Source organism: Schistocerca gregaria, chromosome 9 (genome assembly GCF_023897955.1).
Source record: "Schistocerca gregaria isolate iqSchGreg1 chromosome 9, iqSchGreg1.2, whole genome shotgun sequence".
Classification (NCBI taxonomy): Eukaryota; Metazoa; Arthropoda; class Insecta; order Orthoptera; family Acrididae; genus Schistocerca; species Schistocerca gregaria.
The window spans coordinates 132,470,890-132,497,974 of record NC_064928.1 but is presented as its reverse complement, the minus strand read 5'-3'; the positions used below and the strand labels follow the sequence as shown (position 1 = coordinate 132,497,974).

The window sequence follows — 27,085 nt, the reverse complement described above, 5'->3', positions numbered from 1 at the left end:
GTTGACAAACAGCTGCCGGCGGTTCTAGGCGCTATAGTCTGGAACCGAGCGACCGCTACGGTAGCAGGTTCGAATCCTGCCTCGGTCATGGATGTGTGTGATGTCCTCAGGTTTAAGTAGTTCTAAGTTCTAGGGGGCTGATGACCTCAGAAGTTAAGTCCCATAGTGCTCAGAGCCATTTGAACCATTTGACAAACTGCTCCATATTGCTTACCAATGACGGTAAAGGATGACATGGTGGTCGGTCGGTACCACTTGGTCCACCTGTTGCCAGAATGGCGCTGCTTATGTCACAGTAATATTACAGCTTTAGCAACTATAATCTCAACATAGGAAAGATATTGCGCCTACACAGCCAAGCATCCCTCCACGACGGAGGTACTCCCTTGAAAAGTTTGCTCGCCATGTTCGAACCGGTTTGAACCACGGTCGGTGGCGACTGGACCTCTGACTCACTCCGAGACTGTGGCGCAGATGAGGACATCGGCATCCATTTTCGCTAGCCACTGCCATACCACATGACAAAAAATTTACTCTAGTGCTTTGTGCAGAACTTACCACCAGGATGATACCACTTAACAGCATAGGATGTGACAGTACATAAAGGATGTGACACTACATAATGATATATGTAGTTTTTTAACAGCTGAACACATTCAATTAATATGTTTACAATCCATATGCTTGGAATGCGAGTCGTACATATAAAGTCTTCTTGTAATTTGCAGCATCTCATGTACCGTAAGGTGGCTGAGCGTATCATGTCTGAAGGTTGCAAAATAAATAAATAAACCAACGCTTTTAATCCGAAAGTGTCTTTTCCGAAGGCGCACGGAACCTTATTCGAAATTATTCGATGAGTGCGTGCAAATGATGGTTTTCACCGATGAAGAACAGATGTGCAGAACTATAGACCTATATCTCTAACGTCGATCAGTTGTAGAATTTTGGAACACGTATTATGTTCGAGTATAATGTCTTTTCTGGAGACTAGAAATCTACTCTGTAGGAATCAGCATGGGTTTCGAAAAAGACGATCGTGTGAAACCCAGCTCGCGCTATTCGTCCACGAGACTCAGAGGGCCTTAGACACGGGTTCACAGGTAGATGCCGTGTTTCTTGACTTCCGCAAGGCGTTTGACACAGTTCCCCACAGTCGTTTAATGAACAAAGTAAGAGCATACAGACTATCAGATCAATTGTGTGATTGGATTGAGGAGTTCCTAGATAACAGAACGCAGCATGTCATTCTCAATGGAGAGAAGTCTTCCGAAGTAAGAGTGATTTCAGGTGTGCCGCAGGGGAGTGTCATAGGACCGTTGCTATTCACAATATACATAAATGACCTGGTGGATGACATCGGAAGCTCACTGAGGCTTTTTGCAGATGATGCTGTGGTGTATCGAGAGGTTGCAACAATGGAAAATTGTACTGAAATGCAGGAGGATCTGCAGTGAATTGACGCATGGTGCACGGAATGGCAATTGAATCTCAATGTAGACAAGTGTAATGTGATGCGAATACATAGAAAGATAGGTCCCTTATCATTTAGCTACAAAATAGCAGGTCAGCAACTGGAAGCAGTTAACTCCATAAATTATCTGGGAGTACTCATTAGGAGTGATTTAAAATGGGATGATCATATAAAGTTGATCGTCGGTAAAGCAGATGCCAGACAGATTCATTGGAAGAATCCTAAGGAAATGCAATCCGACAACAAATGAAGTAGGTTACAGTACGCTTGTTCGCCCAATGCTTGAATACTGCTCAGCAGTGTGGGATCCGCACCAGGTAGGGTTGATAGAAGAGATAGAGAAGATCCAACGGAGAGCAGCGCGCTTCGTTACAGGATCATTTAGTAATTGCGAAAGCGTTACAGAGATGATAGATAAACTCCAGTGGAAGACTCTGCAGGAGAGACGCTCAGTAGCTCGGTACGGGCTTTTGTTGAAGTTTCGAGAACATACCTTCACCGAAGAGTCAAGCAGTATATTGCTCCCTCCTACGTATATCTCGCGAAGAGACCATGAGGATAAAATCAGAGAGATTAGAGCCCACACAGAAGCATACCGACAATCCTTCTTTCCACGTACAATACGAGACTGGAATAGAAGGGAGAACCGATAGAGGTACTCAGGGTACCCTCCGCCACACACCGTCAGGTGGCTTGCGGAGTATGGATGTAGATGTAGATGTAGAAGAAGATGAAAAATTCGAGGCCACATTGAGGTGCTAAACGTCTGACGGCCAAAAAACGTACATGCAGTTTGAATATGGAGTTGCAGCAAAACAAAATAAAGTAATGTCACTGAAGACAACGATTTACTAACAAAACTATCCCTAACCTAGAAGGTACAGCCGCCGACGGCCCTTGACGAAATGCCTGTTAATAACGCTGTGATTCAAAGTTCGGATTACGTACAGCTTTATGGAAATCGGACAGTCTTTGCTCAGGAAACCAATTTCGTGGCGGATTGAGCTTCAGACGTCACAGAGCAACGCTAAATCCTCTGGTAAGTAAGTTGCAAGTCAATATCGGATAATGTAATATCTTCGTATTTAACGTGATTCCGAAACTTTTAAGTCAACCTGTGGGACACACACACACACACACACACACACACACACACACACACACACACACACACACACACACACTCACACACACTTAACGGTACCGTAAAATACGATGTCCCATAGTAAGTACCTATGACTCCAAGATATGTTCGCCGCATTCATAGCAAAAACAGATTATTTATTTTCACACTTAGCCACACTGCAGAAAAGCAACAGAGCTGATGCTAGCCGGTAAGTGGCAGTTAAAGGAGGTTGGGGTTCTTCCTAATGTAACTTTCGAGAATGAACTGGTTGCGTACCAAGTGGGATGTTATTGAAGTTAGCATCGTTGACAGAGGCCTCTGAACTCATAATACTACCATAATTCCACTACCATTTTGCCTGTAGGTATTCTACTTTATCTTGTCTCATGATTGATTGGTTGGTTGGTTGAGAGGTTATGGGACCGCGATTCCGAGGCGAGTCACAGAAGAGGGTCTGCTAAAAGTGGACGGATCAAGTCAGGGGAGTCAAAGGCATTAAAAGTGAGACCAAATCTGGAAAAGGGACGAGGGACGAGGGGGGGGGGGGGGGTAGGTCATGGGGTCACAGACCGAGAAGACTAAAACAGGTCCCAACCAAAACCACCCTGACACTGCTCCGAGACTAACGTGGAACCTTCTATCAAAAATAAGAACCACTTACACGAAGGAAACTGAGGGCCAGTTCAACCTCCCCCCCACCCCCCACCCCACCCCACCCCAAGGAATCGTCTGCTAAAATTAAATTTAAGGAATCGGGAAGACACTACTTAACACTAACGGCCGAAAGAAGGGGACAATCCACCAATATATGAGATACCGTCAGTGGGTCGTTACGTAGGAGGCAGCAATGGGTGGGCCTGGTACGACTAGTGCTTGGACGGCATAAAACAGTGGACTCCTTTCGAGAAAAGCGGAAGGAAGAGCGCCAAAGTGCAGCAGACTCCTTGATTGTGGGGAGTTTATTTCTATGAGAGAAGCGCTCCAGATGGCATTACACTTTTGGGCAGAGAGATTTGACGTAGGTCCACATATCCGCAGCTGGAATCATGAGAGGAAATTGGGCGCAAGTATCTGCTTCTCTAGCCAAACGGTCAGCCAATTCATTCCCTGGGATGCCCACACGATTTGGGCCCCCAGAAAAAGATGACTGAACAGGCGGCACGCCCATGGGCAGAGAAAAGGTCATGGATAGCAGAGACCAAAGGGTGACGAGAGTAGCATCGGTCTGTAGCCTGCACTCTGCTCATGGAGTCGAAACAAATTAAAAGACTGTGGAGGGAGGCCTGAGGATACAAAAAGGAGGGCCCTGTAAATGGCTAGAAGCACTACACTGCATGATCCCGACAGGAAATGGTGTTCGAAGCCAGGAGGAGACGTGAAAGCGTATCCCACCTAATCGATAGTCTTAGAATCATCAGTGTAAAAGATGGTGGCACCCTGAACTCTGTAAAGATGGCACATACAAGACGCCAGTAAACCATAGGAACCACAGAGATCTTAGGAACCTGGAACAGACCGGTCCTAGGTTAGCGGGGAGGGGGGGGGGGGGGGAGGGGAAGAGGAGGAGGATGGGAGGAAAGACGTGGGGTGCAGTCCAGTGTGTGTGGAGATGAAGATCCGACAGGGGGAAGTGAGACGCATGCCAAGCTGTAATCCCACCTGTGGGCGGGTGTTATGAGGGAGACCTCACTCATTGGCAAAGAGCACAGGGTACACAGGATGGTCGGGGATTTGGCGAATGGCAATTGCGTAAGAAACAGAGTTGGCTCCGCGGAATGTGTAGAGGGGGAATCCCCTTATCTTGTCCGATAATCGCCACACTATCAACGCCTCAGTCCCAAGGCCTTTGAACATACTTTCCCCATTATCGTGTATTTACTTAAAATGCAGCCATGTATCTTTCTACCAGCCTTCCACAGTAAGCTTTTCCAGTTCTGTACAAGACGGAAATTTTTGGGCTGTGACTTTTCCATTTGTCGTTTAACTTTCCTGTCCCTTCGCGCTAGTCGAACATTAGTTGGCCTCACGTCTGGAGTTCATTGGTGCCGCTCCCGCAATTAGGTCGATTGCCAATGAGGGAAGAACTTTGCGTCATCTGGGGTGGTGCAACCTGCATTACCCGTCAACAGACCGCACGCGCCAGGAGCCTAATTAAACCTCTAGCGTGTTTCACAACTAGAAGAAGACTGGCTCGACTGTGCTGCAGTATGGAACAAAGTATCATTTGAGTATCGCATGTCTGTATCGGTCGGTAGTCCAGGTTTTGAGCTGTTTGTACCGCTGAGACTCAAAGCGTTAGGAAAGCTTCACCAGTAGCACTAAATAACAGCTCTATCGTAAATGTATGCACTGACGCTGTTTCCACCGTTTATCTATTTTATACACCTGTGTTAAGTTCACTAGTGAGTGGTGTTCGCATTAACAAGCAACCATTCTGTTTAACGTCCTCCGTCTCTTCTCCCTCCGACATTCCCATGCTCTCATGCGTCCCTCAACGCCAACCTCCTATCTCCCCCCCTCCTCCTCCTCCTCCTCCTCTAAAAGACGTCTGCCTCAGAGTTCAACGTTCCAGCTACAATAGGGGCAGGGGCACTCGGCGCTCGTTAACCTCACTGACAGCTAACCCGACTGAAAGAGTTCGGTGGTTAGCTCAACGTTTACGCATCACTTTCTGAAGATAGAGAGCGCTCTCTCTCTCTCTCTCTCTCTCGCACACACACACACACACACACACACACACACACACACACACACACACACACACACTTGTTCTTCCGCACAAAAACTTATTGACGTACATCTGTGCTCATGAGGCCGCACATATTGCGGTCTCCAGTCAGTTATTAAAGTATACAATGACGAACAGGAACCATTACTCAGTACCGTGTCAGCATCATAAAGTTGAATAGTTTGCCTCCACACACTTGCTGAATACTTTAAAGCAATCATAGCTGCACTATTTAGTACAATTAGTTTATTCAGTTGATTTAAAGGAGCTAGTCGAGGGCAGATAAACAGCGGTAGAATGGTGTTGAGCTGAGTGCGCATCACAAATGGTGAGGCTAACGATGACTGTAGTGGAGAGCACCAACCCGCAGGCTACGAAAGGGTTTCAGCAGATTACTGAAACTAAGACAATAAATGCTGGTTAAGTCGAGCATGAAATAAGAGGACACCGTCATTTGAAAGTGAACAAATTCAGGTATGCGGTAGAGTCCAGACATGCGAGGACATAAGTTGACAACCAGTCATGAATTATTGATCAATTTGAAGGAGAAGATACAATTGGGTAACACAACCTTTCAATCGTGGAAATACGCAGAGATCCACAGCTCGTCATACAGAACAGAGCAAGAGCTACGCCATCATCTGCTTAATCTTTTTCGACAACTCCGAAAGGTGGGCAACTATGAGGATAGACGGAAAGAAACAATCATCGAAGGAAATACAATGAAGGAACCTTGGACGTATTGTATACAGGGATGAGGCGAAGCTGGAGAAAAAGCAAATGGAGGAGGAGAAGATTAGCGTTTAACGTCCACTCGACAACGAGGTCATTAGCGACTGAGCGCAAACTTTGTTTATGGAGGGATGCAGGAGGAAAGCCGCCGTGTCCTTTCGAAGCAACGATCCCGGCATTTTCCTTGGGCTATTAAGATAAATCACGGAAAACTTAAATCAGAACGATCAGTACCGGGTTTGAACCGTCGTCGTCCTGAGTAGGAGTCCAATTTGTTAAGGAGGAAAAGTATACGACATGATGAGTGAAAATAGCATTATATACATTAAACAGTAAGCGGATATCATGTGGCACGGTGCGTCTGGAAAACCCATGTCCAGAGCTGCGATAAATCATCGACTCTATAGACTAAGGCTACCTTGGCAGTGCGAGCTGGAACTGGCTGGGCGCTTCGAAAGCTTAAATAACAAAGAGACTGACAATGATGAGGCAACGTGCGGTCTGTGAAGTGCATGGTGGCGGGTGCTTTATGCACAACCGCCGCTGCCACTCCCGAAGAGCGACTGTTTGTAGACCACCTCGTGAGCTAAACTCTGTGTAATTTAATCTTCAGTGTCTTTTAGCGAGATATGAGTAGGAGAAAGCAATATATCTTTTCACTGTTCTAGGAAAGTACGCTGTCGGAATTTCAACACTAAAGCACTCTGACCTACACAACGCCTTTTGCTGCGTCTGCGACTGAAGTTGGCTGAGCGCTTCCGTGACTGTTCGTGACTTTTGTGCTTACTAAACGAGGCAGTAAGAAATGCGCTGGTCTTCTTTGGTTCTTTATTTCTTCCACCAATCCTACCTGGTACGGATCCCAGATTAACAAGCACAATTCAGGCATTCGTCGAACGACTGTTTTGTATATTATCTCCTTTGTACAAGAACTATACACGGAGCATTCGTCCAATGAAGCCTAGTATCTGCCTCTTCTGCGGTTAGTTTTATGCGGTAGTTCCGCTTTAAATCGCTGCTTGCGCGTATTTCTTGACATTTAATGGTTGGGACGGGTTCCAGTGATGGTTAAGTAATCGCGTCATGATTCAATACTGGATCTTTCTGCCTTTTCATGCGTAACACGTTACCTTTGTTGAGTGTGACCTGCAAATCTCTGCGGCAGTCGTCGATCTACTTCAGGTTTTCCTGCATTTCGCTACATCTCCTAGCGCTGCCACATCTCTCTACATAATAGCACCGCCCGCGAAAGCCTCACGGAACTTCGATATAATGGTCTTGTACCACTTCCTTGAGGTCGAACCCCGGAAGTTACTTCCTGTCCGTTAAAAACGGCATACTGCGTGTTTGCTAGAATCTACAGTCCAATTGCACAGCTGGTCTGGTATTTCGTAAGCGCGTATATTGGTTCACTAGGAGGCAGTGCTTTCTCGACCTAGGCAGAGAGCCTGTATACAGAGAGAGTGGCCATGGGTGAAGTTGTCCGTGATTGGTTGATTAGCTTTGGCAGAAAAATGGCGCCAAACGTCTCTCGCGCTTCCTATGTTCGCCGTGCTTTTTAGCTGAATTGAAGTTCAGAGGACTTCTGGAAACGATTAAAAGGTATTTGAATTATTGAGAGGCTTGTTATGCGTTGTGCATGCATGTTCGATTTAGTTGTATATCGTTTTCAGTACCTAATTAGCGTTTGCGATCTTAAATACGAGTTGAAATAATGAAGCGTTTTGTGATAAAGTCGGTAGGTCTACATGTTTGAAGTAAACATGTAAGTAATTCTACAGTATTGTTTTTGACATCTGTAATTCGTTCTGCAGACGTTCGTAAACGATGCCAGGTTGTGCTGCATTTGGTTGTTCCAATAGAGGCAAAGGTTGATTTCGCATGTTAGCATTTCCACGCAATGAAGAAAGACGAAAGTAGTGGGCAGTCGCAGTCAATAGGGCTGACATAAACAGGAGCATTGTGGAAACCAACCAAGTACTCTTATCCATTTTTTATTTATTTATTGCCAATTTATAGACCTGTTACCTGATGTTTAAAACAGGTCGTACATCTTACAATTTTCGTTTTTCATCTTTTACAGTTTTCTTTCCTTTTGTTTTATCTACAACATTTACAAAGAATGATACTTTTCAAAATAATAATTTAAGGTTGAACTATAAATAATTTTTTTATGAAGAATATAAAAAGATAGGACAGATGAGAGATTTGTTAGTGCCATCACCGAGTGTGACTGACGGTGAATACCTCGGAATGGTTTGTTCGAGCCGTTGACCGCCAGTCACACACACACACACACACACACACACACACACACACACACAAATGGTTATTAGTAGAGAAATAATAATGTTTATCGTATTTGTTACTAATCCTATGTATTTACTTTAGGTTCGCATCCATGTACAGCATTTGGTGTTTTCTTAGCTGGATTGCCAACAATTTGTTTATTTACTGCCACATCTCAGCTTCCTCCTCCTGTTCCCCCTCATTGTCACTATTTTCGCTGTCACTGTGGGTATCGCTGTCCACCCTCTGGAGATTTCTGTTACGCTGCACATAGGCATGTCTGTGATGTGTCCGCATATACTCTTCATGTGGTGTTTTTGAAATACTGTTTGTCAGTGCGTTTAATTGTGCCCATTGTTGTTCGTCTCTTATTGCTGTGTATATATCTATGTCTGTATCTGTGTAATCTAAGTGTAGTGTGTGTGTGTGTGTATTGTTAGCGTATTGCCCGCAGAAAAAGACACTGTTCTGGGGAACCTTCTTCCCCGTATGCGCATGTAGGTGTCTGCCTCAGACTCACGCGGTTTAAGTGCGTGGGATAAGGTCCGTGCAGTCTACGTCCCTGATCACTTACATCCCACTCACCTTGCCATGTATCCAAACGCCAACTTGTGAGGTGACGTATCGTCTATATGGGCACACCGGTTATCTATGCGAAGTAAGTCGTTCCTGCTTTTTACTACATATAAAACAACTTGTAATATACATAGTTAAGTAGTTAAAACTTCCGGGCTGAGAGGCCGTGGTCGAACAGTAGAACTACTTCTCCCTGACATTTCGTTGCCAGCTGCGGACATCTTCCGAGGCGAGTCTACGACTGGCTACCAAGCCGCGGAGGTCCTGTATATATAGAGCGGGTAGAGGGCACCACCACTCGTCACGTGATGTCAACAGTAAAACTATCTCTGACTGGCGTCATTACTCTCGATCGAAGGTAATCGATTGTCACATCTTTTATGCAAGGTTGATCGCCATATTTTATCTAACTTCAAACCTTCTTCTTTCTTGTTAAAATTATTGTGGTGTTTAAAAATCTCTATCGCCTCTCTATACATACGTGCATGATAATGCGATGTCTTAGCTAGCACGCTTGTCTCGCTAAATTTTATCTCATGGTCTCCGTCTTCGAAAACATGTTCTGCTACAGCTGACTTATCCGTGTGTCCAAATCGGCAGTTCCTCTTGTGTTCAGTCAGGCGAGTATTGATACTTCTTTTAGTTGTTCCAATGTAAACCTTCCCACAACTACACGGAATTTTGTAAACACCCGGAGTAGCTAAAGGGTGTCGTGCATCTTTCGCCGATCTTAAACATTCACTAATCTTCTTAGTTGGTCTGTAGATTGTTTCAATTCTAAACTTGGCTAGCACTTTTCCGATACAAGAGGAACGAAATCATTTGCGGACAGTTTTTCGGAAAAATGGATATACTGATAAGGAGATAGATCGTGCACTCCACCCTAGAAAGAAAATGTCCGAAAACATGCAAAAACAACAACCTTCAGCAGGGAAAGTTTTTCTTCCTTACATCCATAATATTACGGACCGTATCGGAAAAGTGCTAGCCAAGTTTAGAATTGAAACAATCTACAGACCAACTAAGAAGATTAGTGAATGTTTAAGATCGGCGAAAGATGCACGACACCCTTTAGCTACTCCGGGTGTTTACAAAATTCCGTGTAGTTGTGGGAAGGTTTACATTGGAACAACTAAAAGAAGTATCAATACTCGCCTGACTGAACACAAGAGGAACTGCCGATTGGGACACACGGATAAGTCAGCTGTAGCAGAACATGTTTTCGAAGACGGAGACCATGAGATAAAATTTAGCGAGACAAGCGTGCTAGCTAAGACATCGCATTATCATGCATGTATGTATAGAGAGGCGATAGAGATTTTTAAACACCACAATAATTTTAACAAGAAAGAAGAAGGTTTGAAGTTAGATAAAATATGGCGATCAACCTTGCATAAAAGATGTGACAATCGATTACCTTCGATCGAGAGTAATGACGCCAGTCAGAGATAGTTTTACTGTTGACATCACGTGACGAGTGGTGGTGCCCTCTACCCGCTCTATATATACAGGACCTCCGCGGCTTGGTAGCCAGTCGTAGACTCGCCTCGGAAGATGATGTCCGCAGCTGGCAACGAAACGTCAGGGAGAAGAAGTTCTACTGTTCGACCACGGCCTCTCAGCCCGGAAGTTTTAACTACTGACGATGCCGGCCGTGAAAGCCTGCACGCTATGATACATAGTTAAATTTGAAAACAGACCTGTCAATTGGCTGTGTAAAAGTTATTATAACAGATTACTCTTATGAACAAAGGCATTTAACGAATGATTTCGCCATATTGTCTTGTGCTTTTGATTCGGTGAGTGCGTGCTCCACTACTGGCCACTGAAAAGTGCCGCCCGCAGTTTGGCAGAAAAATGGCCGCCGTATCGTCCGGTTGGCCACTCTCTCCCAATACAGGCTCTGTAGACCTAGGCGCCGGTGTGTACCGCCTTCCGGGCCCCTGCTGCAGACAGGTGGACTTTCTCAGCTAGGCGCCAGAGACGGGCGACTCGGCCGTGTGTAGGGCAGGCGGGCTACGCCGATCAATACAGGCTCGGCTCGGGCCCCGCGACCCGCACTGCGCACAGCTCTGCCGGGTTGCGGGGCGCTCAGGAGCGATGCTTCACACTACACTCGAGTTGACAGTGGCCATGTGACAGCGATGTACACACGGCGGTAGCAGAGCGCACACAACGTGTGAAAGGGCAGCGCACTGTGGAGCTCTCATTTGTACTCCGGTGATTCGTGTGAAAAGGTTTCCCAAGTTATTATGGCAGCACTACCGGAATTAACAGACTTCGAACATGGAATGGTCATTGGAGCCATCAACAGCTCGATTAATGCCTTGCTGACAACTAGGGTCCACAGCTACCGGGGTGGAGATATGCCACACACTAAAAACCCCATCAGCTTTTAGGAACTGAAACCGGGACTCAATCTGACCAGGCCACGGTTGACAAGTCTCCTAGGATCTAACTGATATGGTCAGGAGTCCAGGACAGGCGCTGCCATGTTAGCGAGGTCACTCGCACCGGTCGTCTGCTGCCGTAGCCCACTAACGCCAAATTCCGCCCCATTGTCCAAACGGATACGTTCGTCGTACGTCCCGCATTGATTTCTGTTATTTTACGCAGTGTCTGTCAGTAGCGGTGACTACTCTCAGCAAACGCCACTGCTCTCAATTGTCAAGTGACCACTGCACTGTCCGCGATGAGAGGTACTGCATGAAATTTGGTACTCTCGGCACGCACTTGACGCTGTGGTCTCGGAATATTGACTTCACTAACGATTTCCGAAGGAATGTCGAAGTACCTTTCAACTTTCGAAGGCTGTTAATATCCATCACGACGCCATGATCACGTCGGAAACCTTTTCACACGATATAATTACGTACTCTTCCGCGGTCAGTGTCAGTCAACATAAGTTTTCTGGGTATGGTACTGCGTCATAATGTAAAAAAAAAACTACTGCTGCTGGAGAAAAACCAACGTTTCAGCCACGATTGCAGCGGCCTCCTTCTGCGTCTAATGGTGCGTTCTAGCTGTGCAGTGTCCATTATATTTTGTTATTAGTGTCCACTGCGCATGCCATTACGTCAGAATTTTAAAAAAGTAGTTAGTTTCATTGGTCACTTAAGGAAGAAGGAGAGGGAACTTTAATTTAATAGGCTATTGCGGTGGAGGGAGAACGTGACCTCTGTTGTCTACTGGCTCTTGTGTTATGTACCATGATTGGTGGTCACCGACGGTGACCACCACAATAAAGTTCCCTCTCCTTCCTTAAGTGACCAATGAAACTAACTACTTTTTTAAATTTATGACGTAATGGCATGCGCAGTGAACACTAACAACAAAATATAAAGGACAACACATAGCTAGAACGCACCATTAAACACAGAAGAAAGCCGCTGCAATCGTGGCCGAAACGTTGGTTTTTCTCCAGCAGCATTAGTTTACACCCAGAAAACTTATGTCGACTTTTCACACGGATCACATGAGTACGAATGACAATTCTTGACAGTGCACTGCCCTATATACCTTGTGTACGCGATACTATCGCCGTAAGTGTATGTACTCATTTCTATCGCACGACTTGTCACTTCAATAGTGAAATACGAGGGCTATCCACAAAGTACATTACGTTTTGGAATTAAAAATAAATAAAGTATTGGAATTTTTTATTATATACAGATGAAAGCCACACTTAAATACTACTTTTCTACATAGTTGCCATTTAAATTAAGGCACTTATCGTAGCGATGGACGAGTTTGGAAATTCCTTCGTCGTAAAATTCGGTCGCCTGCGCCTTCAACCACGTGGTTACCTCTTCTTGAAGCTGTGCGTCGTCATCAAAACGCTGCACAGCCAACCACTTCCTCATTGCTGGGAATAAGGGGAAGTCGCTGAGCATGGCGAATGAGGAAACAACTCCCACTTAAAAGATTCGAGAACTTCACGAGTGCCATTTGCCGTGAATCAGCAAGATCTTTGAGCCCAACTTTCCCATGCGCTCGTTTTGTATTGCTCTTCTGAGGTTGTGCAGAGTTTCGCAATAGCTTTGAGAGTTTATTGTAGTGCCTCTTTCCAGGAAATCCACAAAAATCACACCTTTTCTGTCCCAAATGACAGTCACCATCAGCTTCCTTGCCGACATTGTCTGCATGCATTTCTTGGGTTTTGGGGGGGGGGGGGGGTGTGATTTGTGTGCCCACTGACTGCAATTTTGTCTCGCAGTTCACATGCTTAACCCATGTTTCGTCACCAGTAACGATGCGATCGAGTAATGAGTCGCCATCTTTCCCGTAAGCGTCCAAAAACGATAACGCTGCAGCCATTCGCAGATTTTTTGTGAATCTCTGTCAATATTTTTGGTATCAGTCTTGCACAAAACTTGTGGTAACCCAGCTTTTCGGTAATGATTTCGTGTAACAAACTTCGTGAAATTTGTGGAAAACTCGTAGAGTGTTCCGTTGTTGTGAAATTACGGTTTTCAGGGACCGCGGCATCGACTTTTTCGACAAGTTCGGCAGTCACTATGATGGGTCTTCCACTTCGCTCTTCGTCGTGAACGTTAGTTCGGCCATTTTTAAATTTTATGACCCAATGACGCACTCCACCTTCAGTGATTATGTTGTCCCCATACACTTCACGAAGCTGCCGATAGATTTCTATCGGTGTACAGTTTTTTTTTGCAGTCAGAAACCTCATTACAGCACGCACTTCACACAATCACGGCATTTTCAGTTAACGCTGACATTTCAAAACGTCACAGTAACGCATTTCAAACCGTCACAGTAACTCAACGGAGTACAGCACGAACCTCTCACTAGCACGGCAGGATGCCGACTGAGCGGCGGAATGCCATGACACCAAGATGGCCGCGCTAGCCCCGCCCGTAAAGGACACAAACGAAAACGTACTTTGTAGATAGCCCTCGTACATTTATAAGTAGTACTATGTTCGCGATAACTTGAGGAATGCAAGGCTGTTCGTATGCTTATCCCTAATCCCCGCCCGCCGCACAGTATTCTACACGAGCGCCTCCCTTGGCGGGGCTACCCCAGCAATGCCGAGAGCCGTGCGATCTGTGGTGCGCGGGGCCCGAGATTAGCGCCTCGTAAGCAGCCCGGGGCGCCGCAGCGCCTCATTCATGTTTCAGGCCGCATTACCCGCCGGCGACGGAGAGCCATCCAAAGTCGAGGGCCCGCCACGTCATTGAGGTCCGGCCGAGAGCCCTGGAGGGGGGGGGGGGGGGGGGGCGCACGAGCACGGGGAGCCGAGGAGCGTCCGGACACTCCAGAGCTGGAGCGTGCGTGCCGAGAAGGGCCTCGGACACGCTCCTCTTCTCTACCCCCTACTAGCTGCTTACAGCAGACGCGCCACGAACCGTCGTAGGCATTTAACAGCGAGCAGGCTGAACTGCTCCGACCAACGTCACAGCAACCAGAGTCTGGCATTGTGCTACACAAAACAATACTGAAAGGTGTAATTTCTGGAGTACTCCACGGAGGTGTTACAGTGCCACGACTATCTACAACTTATATTAATGATCTACTGGATAAATATGGAGAAGGCTATTCGCGGTCTTTCCTGTTGTGTATAGGAAAGCCTGAAAGGCCGAAGACTGTAACGAGCAACTAGGAAGACGTGCAGACGATCGATGTCAGATGCAGGAGCTAGCAGTTGGTCCGGAACGTAAATAAATGCAACGTACTGCGCATAAAGAAGCGAGGAAATGTCTCACTCAGTGGTAACAGTACTGGTGACAAGTCAATGGAAACTAACAGTCGTACAACACTAACGAATGAAGATAATCGATCTGCAGTGGAATGCCCACATAAAACAAATAGTAGGAAAAGAGGTGGTGGTGGTGGTGGTGGTCAGTGCCCGTAAAAGTTCGAAATTTTTCCATTTCCTGTCACGCCACGTCCCAAATGATGACAAGATGATGATGATGATGATATGAAGACAACACAAACACCCAGTAGCCGGACGGAGAAAATCCCCGTCCCAGACGGAATCGAACCTGGAACCCCAGGACCCAAAGGCAGCAACGCTAACCACTAGACCACGAACTGCCGACTAGGGAAAGAGGATGCGAGACAGATTCATTGGGATATTCTTAAGGAAATGTAGTTCATCCACGAATGAACTGGCTTACAAAACACTAGTACGATCTATTCGTGAGTATTGCTAGGACCCTTGTCACGTACAGTGAATACACGGTCCAGTCACATTAATGTGGCCACCTGTCAAAAGCCTGAATAATCACCTTCTGCGACGTGGACCGCTGTGAAACGTTCAGGAGGAGCGCCAAAGACGTTGTGGTAGGTACCGAAAGTGATGTGAAGCCATGCCGGCTCCAATGTCATGGCCAATTGAGCTAGATTCTCGGTTGACGATCCGTGGCGCGAACAGCCCGACCCAGGTTCTCGATTGGGTTTAAATCCGGGGAATTTAGTGTCCAGAAGAGTACAGTAAGCTAATACTGGTGCTCTTACGCTGCGAGCTGTGTGACAAGTTGTGTTGTCCTGCCGACTGGAGACGTCGTGACAAGAAAAAAAACCAACTACATGTAAGAGTGAGCATTGTCCCAAGATAGACGCAAACATACTTGTGCCTTCCACAGTAACGCAATCACCCAGGGAATGCGGCGCATGCAGGGTGTTTCCTTTCAAAGGTGTCTCGTCGTACACGCCAATGGCCATCTGACCGGCGGAGCATCAAACACGATTCATCTGAAAAGGCCATCTATAGCCACTCCGTGGGCGTCAAGTTGCGGTATCGGCGTGCAAATTCCAGCCTTCGTCGGCAGTTAGCCTGCTGCGGAGGTCCATACGCAGCAACGTTCGCTAAACGATCGTTGAGGTGACGCTGTCGATAGCCCGTTCTCATCTCCGCAGCGGTCGTTCACTGCTGTCATCTATGGTGGTCTTGAGACGGTTTTGGATAGCGCCATTTTGCCATCTACGTTTGCTTTAAACACGGCGGAACGCGTACCGTTTACAAACTTAGCCGTTTCGAAAATGCTTCCACCCCTGGCCTGAAAGCCATTCGCGAATGAACAAAGACGAGAGAGAGAGAGAGAGAGAGAGAGAGAGAGAGAGAGAGAGAGAGAGTGGCACAAGTAGGTGAAGGGTTGCCACTTCTGCTGCGGGAGCGTTATGCCAGGCAGTATTTTAGTAGGAAACTTTTTTTAACACGAAAGTTTAGCTTATTTAAAAAAATAGATTCATCTCCTGCCCTAAGTACAATTAAAGATACATTTGTACGCTAATTCAATACGACTTTTTTTTACAGTTTAAACCAGTTTTCTGTGGTTGGAGGGAGTAGTGCGCCGTAGCAGCTACCTGCACGGACCGTGGACATTACGTATCAAATAACTGAAGGAAGCAAAATTAGTGTTTAAAGCCCCGTTGACGATGAGATCATTAGAGACGGAGCGCAAGGTAGTATTAATAAAGGAAGGGAAAAGAAATATGCCGTGCCTTTTCAAAGGAACCATCCAGCCATTTGCCTTAAGAAGCTTTAGAGAAATCACGGAAAAGGTAAATCTGTATGGCTGGACGGAGACTTGAACCGTTGTCCTCCAGCATGCGAATCCAGTGTTCTAACCACTGCGCCACCTTGGTCTGTCACAACTAGTAAATCTTATTCAGAAATGTTTTGATCACTTTTGGTAGGTACATTAAACTAGTGATCAGAACTCAAAATATTTTGTTACGGAAGTAACACGCCACATGGTCACAAAACCTGGGTGAAGTGTAAAGAAAGTGAAGTAATGACAAGAGTATCTAAAAAGATTTGAAGAAGAAAGAGAATGGAAGAACTGAAGGAGCAAAAGGGAGGAAGTGTGTGGGTCATACCGGCTTACGAAATATCAGAACAGCTTGGTGTGCATTTAGGAGTATGTAGCACAAAGCTGTAGTTATAACTTAGGAAGTGTTCCAAAGGGATGATCCATGATCGTTAGTGTACACGATATACAGGAAAAAAAAAAAAAAATATTCTGGAGTGTTTAAAAGTCATAAAAAGGAAACGCGGTTTTAATGTCACAAAATGTCACAGGTGCACGTTTCCACACTAGGGGACCATGAATGTTTTGGTGCTAATGACTTCAGAGGTATTGCTGACTTGATATGAATTTCTTATTGTGGGGCGGGAGGGAATGAAGCGTTTGGTGTACAAGACGCCGACGCACATCCCAGAAGAGGTGGTTGTGTGTCTTTTTGTTTGAGCGTTTTACATGTCTGTTGTATGTTAATGCAAACGATATTTTTCTGCAATATATCTACACGGCAGAAGAACACCGTTTCCGAACACCACTACCTGCAGAAACCCCCATGGGCCCCTAGCAGAGTAATTCTGCACCTGTGAAATTTTTGCCACAATAAATTTCTCTTTTCATCTGCTCTAAATAATAAAATTTAGTGTACGTTGACTTTTTTAAGACCTTGTACACTAACGATCCAGCGGATAACTTCCAAAGTTTTGTGAGGCTGTTCGCGGACTCTGCTGTTGCAGTTGTGTTTGTGCATAGTTAAAGAAAACTTGTCAGAGGCGAGAAGACCTACACAAGACCAACGCTTGGTGCACGGAGTCACACTTGACCTTCTCCCCAAATAATTAAAACGCACTGCGCCTAAATACGCGGAAATACCCATTAGTGTTGAATTAAACAAGTGACGATGAATCACTAAGTGTTCCAACTCTAAAGCATCCAAGAGCATCCCAAAGTGCAATGATAACATAGCACTACTTACGGAGGAAATAGTGAGAACAATCGCAAGAATTAAATCGGGCACGAGGGAATTGGTTACAAAACAGTCGTTACACCAATTAAACTATTCCTCGTCAGTATGAGATCCTTACGAAGCAGGTAGGCTGTACAAGATCGACCTCATATAACATGGAGAAGTACAGTGTACGACTGCCAAGAATGAAGTTTACAAGTCAGCGTTGTTTCAGAGCAACCTAGGATGACACGCTGTAAACATGTCACCTGATTAGGCTCTAAGAACATAGCCGGTACTGCCAATAAAAGACCACGGAAAAACAGCGGAGGCGAGGTTTAATAGTTTTTTCTGTATTCTCAGCACCTGTGTTGCACTTAACACGCATGAAGTTCTTTCAAACTGAAGCAGAGAGAGAGAGAGAGAGGAGAGAGAGAGAGAGAGAGAGAGAGAGAGAGAAGTGGAAAAGTATACGTTTTCCAGAACCACGGCAGAGAACTGCTGAGTGAAACGAAACAAGATTAAATCTCGCACAGGTAGAGGTGTGTAGCGTTCAGAGGTTGGCTCAATGCTCTCTGGCTGTAACGCATCGCGCTACCGATAGTTGACTGTACAGAAAAGTGCGTGAGTGGGGGTGAGGGGCTCAAGAGGGTCAGGGAGGGGGTAGCGGCGCGGCACCAGTGCGCATGCGTACCAGTATAGACCAGGACACACACAACACACACACACACACACACACACACACACACACAGGCGCAGCAACAGCCTGACGCCCTCAGGACACAACAAACAGTTCCTGTTCGCATTCCGCCGATACGGCGACTACACCACCAGCGCGCCATAGGCCAACGTACTGAAACAATTCTGCTCACACAGTAGACTTTTACTACTATTTAACATCTGGATCAGGCGTTTCAAAAATAGTCCCTGAGTCATCGAGGCAAATCCATCGCTTTGAGAACAATTTATTTTTAGTTCCTTTAACCCCTTAGGGGCAATAATAATATTGAATATTTGTGAATATAAAGCACTGCATGGGCAGATTTAAGGCAAAATACGAGGGTGAATCAAATGAAAACCTTAAAATTATAATTACAAATCGAAATTTCGTGCAGTTATCCTGTAAGTTGGTAAACTTGCTACAAACAGCGTGCAGAATGGTCTGTAGGTGGCAGAATAGTGCAGATGCACACATACCGTGGCAGTATCAGTATAAAGATGGCCACCCCACTTGCGACTTGCACCAGGGAAGAACAGCGTTCTGTTATTCGGTTTTTACGTAGTGAAGGTGTGAAACCTATTAAATTCATCGATGAATGAAGGTTCAGTACGATGATTCATGCTTGTCACAGCAGCAAGTCTACGAATGGAGTAGGAAGTTTGCAAATGGTGTGACTTCAGTGGATGATGCCAGGTCAGGCACAACAAGTTGTGACTCCACAGAACATTGCAGCAGTTGAAGCCATAGTGTAGGCAAACCGCCGAGTGACATTGAGTCATACTGCAGCACGTTTATAGATTCGTCATGGGTCAGCGCACCACACTGTGCATGATGTGCTCCAGTTTCACAAAGTGTCTGCAATATGGGTGCCACGGCAAGTGACTCTTGAAACGAGAGAACGACGTGTTGATGCTTGTGAAGAACTTCTTCGGCGCTTTGAACTAGGTGATGGCTTTCTTGCAAGAATCGTTCACTTCCACCAACCAGAAACACGAGAGAGAGAGAGAGAGAGAGAGAGAGAGAGAGAGAGAGAGAGAGAGAGAGAGAGAGAGAGAGAGAGAGAGAGAGAGAGAGAGAGAGAGAGAGAGAGAGAAGAGGAAGAGAGAGAGAGAGAGAAGAGAGAGAGAGAGAGAGAGAGAGAGAGAGAGAGAGAGAGAGAGAGAGAGAGAGAGAGAGAGAGAGAGAGAGAGAGCGCAAGGAATGGCGCCATTCCTTATCACCAAAACCAAAGAAGTTTCGAACAGAACCATCAGCAGGGAAGGTTATGCTGACTCTCTTTTGGAACGAAAAAGGAGTCATTTTGGAGCATTACATTCCTAGAGGGACCACTGTCAGCAGTGCATCATACACAGATCTCCTAAAAAATCATCTGCGGCGTGCAATCAAATCATAGCGACGTAGATTGCTGTCAGGTGTCTTTTGCAAAATGACAATGCAAGGCCCCATATTGCCCGTACAACAGTTGCAACAATCAGAGACCTGGATTTTGAGTGTCTTCCTCATCCACCATACTCACCAGACCTTGCCCCCAAGTGACTTCCGTGTGTTTGGACCACTCAAAGACGCCATGGAAGGATAGAAGTTCCATTCTGATGAAGAGATATGCCACGCGGTGCATGAGTGGTTGCGCGGACAACCAAAACAATTTTTTTCTAAAGGAATTTATGCACTTTGTACGCGCTGGTGGACTTGCATTTAGCGTGGGGGAGATTATGTTGAAAAGTGATACAAATTTGTACTACTACTGCATAATAAATAATATTTAGAAAAATATTTATGGTTTTATTTGACTCACCCTCGTAGGTAAAGGAAAGACCTGGCCTTGGCTGACCAACAGAATACTTCAGAAGCAAACTGAAGGACTGAAATCTGCTGCATAAGAACAACCTATCAGAAATAACGGCGTTGAAGCCACACTCGAGAAATCAGCAAAAACCCACCTAAATAGAAGAGGCACAATGTTTCACGAACGATCCATTTGAACTTACGCCAAAAATTACCATTCGCGACGGCGGCGAGTAGTAGGGCAATAAGCCAGAAAAGTTGTCGAAAATGAACATGCCAAATTACTGTGGGACCTCCGACTTCAGACAGATGGCAGGCAGGACCCGCAACACACCAGACATCAACTGTCGAGAAAAAAGTGTGGCTCATTGGCATTTTTATCCCAGCCGAGAGGAAACTCGGTAAGAAACCATTTAAAAAACTTGGCAGGTACGACGACTAGAAAATCAAACTCCAGTGACCCTAGTGTAAACCAGTGGAAGAGGTCCCAGTGGTTCTGGCCACTCTGGGACAAAAGATGTTAGTGGGAACTTCAGAATCACTGTTACTGAAATTAGATCCATCTCCCCACCAGTAAAAGACACTTCACTGGGATCTCCGCGAAGTATGCGGCCATATAGCACGCACTGCTAGAAGCTCGGGAGGTGTCCGACTAGCGATAAAATACCAAACCCAGCATAGTGAATTCATTTGCTGTGTTTACTGTTATAAGCATTAATAATAATTTCGTGTGGCTCAATGACTTCGTGCAATCAGGCAGCACTTCGCCCTCCCCCAGAAATTCCACCGAAGAAACGGGAACGGCAGTTTAATGTGGAATACGAATCACATGTCGTTCGCTCCTGAAGAATCTTCTTCACACCACTGAGGCGGTACGACTAGGTTAAAGGCAGGCTGAAAACATTCGTGCTACGACCACGGTTCGATCGTCACCTTTCGCTTTGCCGCTTGAACACCAAGCCGGACTTCAGGGCCAAGACAGACAGTACTGTTGAGTCTAGTTTCTACTCATACTCATCTGAATGAGTGTCATGGAACAGATTATCCTCATGTCACTAATATTTTAACTCAGTAGCTTCCAAATTTTTTCGATGCTCTGTGATTTGAGTGAAAACCTTGGAGCAACTCAGTTGAATAAAATGCGTTTAGGTTAGTTTGAGAATATAATAATAAACGAAACAAAGATACAATTTACAGAACACAACTACTAGATACAAATCTTTCACAGGACTTCTAACATAGTTCGAGAGATATTTACTGGAATGGCAAAGAAAATCGATAATACTGGTACGATGAAACCTCCGCCATACACTGTCTTTCAGAGTACACACATGGTGCCCATGAAGTCCCTAACTATTTATGGGAAGGAGCACAATAATTCAAATTAAATGTTTATAGTATGAAAGACGACGAATATAACCTGGAAGAAGACAGGGTTGTTCTCAATATCCAAGCACAGCTGCCACTCTGCTCTGTGTACCTGAACACACGCTGCAACAATGCTGAATAGCTGTGCGCACCGCTGCCGAAATACGGTCAAGCAGGTGCTGCAAATCCCTAATCTTCGCCTTCTATTCCTTATGCAATACCATGTAAAGTAGTCCAATGCCGTTAAATCAGGCAAGCGTGGTGTTCAGAACCGTGCTGAACCGCGTCCAATCCAGCGTTCTGGAAACGTCTAGTTGAGGTAATTACACAAGCTTTGCGCAAAGTGTATTGGGGTGCCATCCTGTTGAAATACCAGCGAGCCCACAAATGTGTCGGCAAACAACTGGAGCTTCAGGAATTGGTCAACCACGTCCAGGTATGATGTTGACCTAGTAGTTACATCAGCAAAAACGAATGGACCGTAAATGCGCTGTTAGGTAAGGGCCAACCACCTTTTACCTTAGGAGCGTTCCCGTTCAATTAGATGGCGGTGTGTGATTGTTCATCGGCCCATATCCTGCTATTGAGGCGACTGACGACGCCACATCAAACTGAACGTGTGCCAACAAATGTTCATTGTTTACGGCTTCAACTCGTGGCAAGTGGCTAAGCGTGCCACATACTGCTCAGGTTCAACATGCACCTAACTGCAGTACGTCTGCATCTGGTTTGCCACAAAAGGGCTCCCCGCTGAAACGACGTGTCGAAGCTTTTGGACTCTTATTGACATTGTTGTACGCCCTGCACCGTTCCCTGCGTCGTCAACGACCGCCCAGGACATTTCTTGTTACAAAGATGTCCCTGTCGCTGGAAGAAGACACCTCATGTTCATGTTATTAGCTTGACCTCTGTCGGTCAATAGTATGTAAGTGCGTTGGCAGTGACGTTGTACGCCCTGACACACCCTACTTTAAATATTAGGCCCTTATTTCTCAGTTGTTGTCTTCAGTCCAGAGACTGGTTTGATGCAGCTCTCCATACTACTCTATCCTGTGCAAGCTTCTTCATCTCCCAGTACCTACTGCAGCCTACATCCTTCTGAATCTGCTTAGTGTATTCATCTCTTGGTCTCCCTCTGCGATTTTTACCCTCCATGCTGTCCTCCAATACTAAATTGGTGATCCCTTGATGCCTCAGAACATGTCCTACCAACCGATCCCTTCTTCTGGTCGAGTTGTGCCACAAGCTTCTCTTCTCCCCAATTCTATTCAATACCTCCTCATTAGTTATGTGATCTACCCATCTAATCTTCAGCATTCGTCTGTAGCACCACATTTCAAAAGCTTCTATTCTCTTCTTGTCCAAACTATTTATCGTCCATGTTTCGCTTCCATACATGGCTACACCCCATACAAATACTTTCAGAAATGACTTCCTGACACTTAAATCTATACTCGATGTTAACAAATTTCTCTTCTTGAGAAACGCTTTCCTTGCCATTGCCAGTCCACATTTTATATCCTCTCTACTTCGACCATCATCAGTTATTTTGCTCCCCAAATAGCAAAACTCCTTTACTACTTTAAGTGTCTCATTTCCTAATCTAATTCCCTCAGCATCACCCGACTTAATTCGACTACATTCCATTATCCTCGTTTTGCTTTTGTTGATGTTCATCTTATACCCTCCTTTCAAGACACTATCCATTCCGTTCAACTGCTCTTCCAAGTCCTTTGCTGTCTGACAGAATTACAATGTCATCGGCGAAACTCAACGTTTTTATTTCTTCTCCGTGGACTTTAATACCTACTCCGAACTTTTCTTTTGTTTCCTTCACTGCTTGCTCAATATACAGATTGAATAACATCGGGGATAGGCTACAACCCTGTCTCACCCCCTTCCCAACCACTGCTTCCCTTTCATACCACTCTACTCTCATAACTGCTATCTGATTTCTGTACGAATTGTAAATAGCCTTTCGCTCCCAATATTTTACCCCTGCCACCTTCAGAAATTGAAAGAGAGTATTCCAATCAACATCGTCAAAAGCTTTTTCTAAGTCTACAAATGCTAGAAACGTTGGTTTGCCTTTCCTTAATCTTTCTTCTAAGATAAGTGGTAGGGTCAGTATTGCCTCACGTGTTCCAACATTTCTACGGAATCCAAACTGATCTTGGTCTGTGAGAATTTCCAATAATCCTTATCCTACAGACTAATAGCCTAGTAGGCAATATCCTGAGTAGGTAACATCTGATACACCAGAGTGTGTATTTCGTCAATCTATTTAAGTGCTTAGGGGCCTTGAACCCATTACTAACTAATAATTAACATTTTCCCTGGTTCCACGTCACCCTTATGACAACATATAGTGGACGCTCTTACATATAATATTTACAACTAGTATATGTTTGGTTAAGTTATTTCAGGTTTCTGAAACACAACGTTTACCATCCGTGCATAAAGTCTTCAATGATGCCCTAAGCTTTACACACCCAGGCGATCATAAAAACTTAGTCATGTAGTGCCATAACAACAACGTTAGTCAAATTTAGCGTTAACAAATTAACGCAATACCCCATGTATAATTGAAATTATTTTATTTCCACCTTCTCCTAAACCTGAGTAGTTCTCGCATTACGGACATATAACCTCGTTCATCCCCTCACGAGATCGTGTGGAACCATACAACATAGCAGTGATCATATGTGGATTTTTTAATCTAACAAGCTGAACTTTACGTCTAAGGAAAAAAAAAATAAATAAATCATATAATAAGGTCTCGGTTTACAGTTAATGCTCATCGGGATTCTATCTACTTAGTGCCTCGTTCTCTCACAAACTACGGTTTGACATTATAGGTAGGTTCCCAGTACATAACACAGAGGGCAATGGCAGGCAGCTTTCACTTTCCGTGCGCGCATCGGCATGATCCGCCGTCTTGCTCGGCACATATCCGCGTGCCACACTCAGTTCCAGAGTAGCGTCCGCGGCTAACCGACCGCTTTCCACGCCGGTTGGGTTGGGCCCGGGCTGTTCCTCAGCTAAGTAACGTAGCTCGACATGGTACCACGGTACTGTAGCTCTATGTCTGACCGTGCCTTATTCTGGCATGCATTAGTTTATTCTATCCTTCAGAAGCATAAAATACTCTAGTTGAAACCTGGGTAAGGACCAGTAACATTTGGCAAATGAGGCGGATCTTTGACACAATTTATCACAGTTGCTGACAGGGCTGCAACTTGTTAAAAATTCTTTTGTATATGTTTAGCCGCAATGTGACTCCCAGCGTAAAATGAACCCCAGACTTCCTTGGTGCTCATCCGGTAGTTAACAGGCAGTCACATTTCTTCCGCCATGTTACACTTTCATCGTCAGTCCAATTTAACCCTTTATTTGGCAAATGGTGAAAATAAAAACAAGAATTTTTCAGTGCTTTTATTTATTTATTATGCTTAAAGAAATACAATTCAGTCAGTTTTAGAAATTTTTCTCAAAAATTATGAAATGTTGCTTACAAGCAACATTACCAGCAGTGGACCACATTTATACATATTATAGGAAAAAAAGTGTTTGCCAATAACCTCAAGCAAAAGGTATCCTGTACGTGAATAATTTAATTTATAAACACATTTATGCATTCCTGGTGTGTAATAGAACTGTTTCATTTTCCCTTCTAGTTCTTCTTGCAATGGAATTTTTGGAAACAGTTCCTCTTTGGAACGAAGGACAATATTATATTGCATTTTGAACACATGACTGTAGAAAATCCAGATTGAAAATAACAACGACCTTTGGGACCGTATACAGGCCAATGCTCCATATTATCAAATCGGACATCTTGTGTAACAGTCAGAGATGTTGGCTTCCTCCTCTTCTTTTGTGGTGGTGTTGTGTCTATTGAGGGCCTTCCTACTTTCCTTGTGGAAAATATCAAACGATTGGCAATATCTGCCCTGAATGACTTTACTGAGGTCTTCTTGTCCAGAGATTTTCTTCGAAATACCAGCCAGGTATTTACAACACTCAGATCTAGCATAAATCGAAACAATCTCATGTACCAACACCTAGTTTTTATTGGTACTCTTTAGAGCTCTATCAGCATACCAGCAATATCAATTCCTCCCATATGCTTGTTGTACTGACGTGCAATACTGGGACAGGGCACATCAATTCTTTTTTCATTGCTGTCCCATCATTTTACTGTTTCGAGTGGTTGGACACCACAAAATAAGCTTGCAAGTGTCGCGATTTTATTGTTTTGAATATCCGCCGTAAGCATACGTAATATACTGATGGCACATGCAACAATGTTGCTCACAGGCAACATAAAAGTTTTATACTATTTACGTAATTCAAAACAATATTTGATTGAATTATCTCTGCTGTAAACTCACCTCTGAGTATTTCTTGAAGAAACTCTGCTAAAATTACTGCCTTTTTTTTTTAAATTCACTCTTTCAGAGTGCTCACACGAGGAGATCTCTGTACCACTACTGCACAAACTGCCATCTCGTGTGGAAAACCTTGAACTATTACAACAACTGGCATTCGCAGTGTGTAAAGGAACGTTGCCTGGAGGCAAGAATGCCAGTAAAAGGCATTGGGAAGTGTTTGTTGCCCCCAAGGCCAACGTAAATTTGATGTTAATTGAGAGCAACACTGCCAAATAAAGGGTTAAACTGACCCAAAACGTGACGGTTGTGGCATATTCGATGTGCGTGTCCGAACGGGCAACTTAAGGCCTCTCGCCAACAATCTGCTACTGGAGTCTGTATTCGCGAGGGCACCGAGCCGGCGGCGGGTACTAATCCGGCTGATTCTGCGAGGAAACGAGATTAATTACGGAGCCGCGAGCTCGGTGTCGCAGCACGGCGGGGGGCTGGTTAACATGGCCGCCGATCGATCGTCCGTCACGCGGGACAGTCCTACAGCTCTTCACGCCCAGTTTGGGCGCTCTCTTCGCTGCAGCAGCTCCCGGTAACTGGCGCAACCAAACTTAACTACTGGTGTCCACAGGCGTTCATAAAACGGGTCCCTTGCTCCTCCTGGAATCGGGGGCGGCGGCGGGGGGGGGGGGGGGGGGGGTAAGCACACAGACATTCATTACATAACATCTAGCAGGGTTTTAATTCGGTTTCACTAAAGCGCAAGTCTAGCGTTGCCCAGCGTGACGGCACACACTGTGGTTTAACAGGAGCTGTGTACTGAATGAGATTTCACTCTGCAGCGGAGTGTGCGCCGGTATGAAACTTCCTGGCCGATTAAAACTGTGTGCCGGACCGAGACTCGAACTCGGGACCTTTGCCTTTCGCGGGCAATTGCTCTACCAACTGAGCTACCCAAGCACGACTCACGGCCCGTCCTCACAGCTTTACTTCCGTCAGTACCTCGCCTCCTACCTTCCAAACTTAACCGAAGCTCTCCTGCGAACCTTGCAGAACTAGCACTCCTGAAAGAAAGGATATTGCGGAGACATGGCTTAGCCACAGCCTGGGGGATATTTCCAGAATGAGATTTTCACTCTGCCCGCCAAAGGCAAAGGTCTCGAGTTCGAGTCTCGGTCCGGCACAC

The 27,085-nt window shown here is 45.3% G+C and overlaps 1 protein-coding gene and 1 non-coding gene across 11 annotated transcripts in view; both read right to left on the bottom strand.

Moving 5' to 3' along the window:
- LOC126291677 (spectrin beta chain) overlaps positions 1-27,085 on the bottom strand; it is a 462,415-nt gene that overhangs the window by 324,442 nt on the left and 110,888 nt on the right. The gene's annotated exons all lie outside the window — the stretch shown is intronic.
- On the bottom strand, positions 26,786-26,860 carry Trnas-cga (transfer RNA serine (anticodon CGA)). The gene has a single exon. It is a non-coding gene; the product is annotated as a tRNA-Ser (tRNA).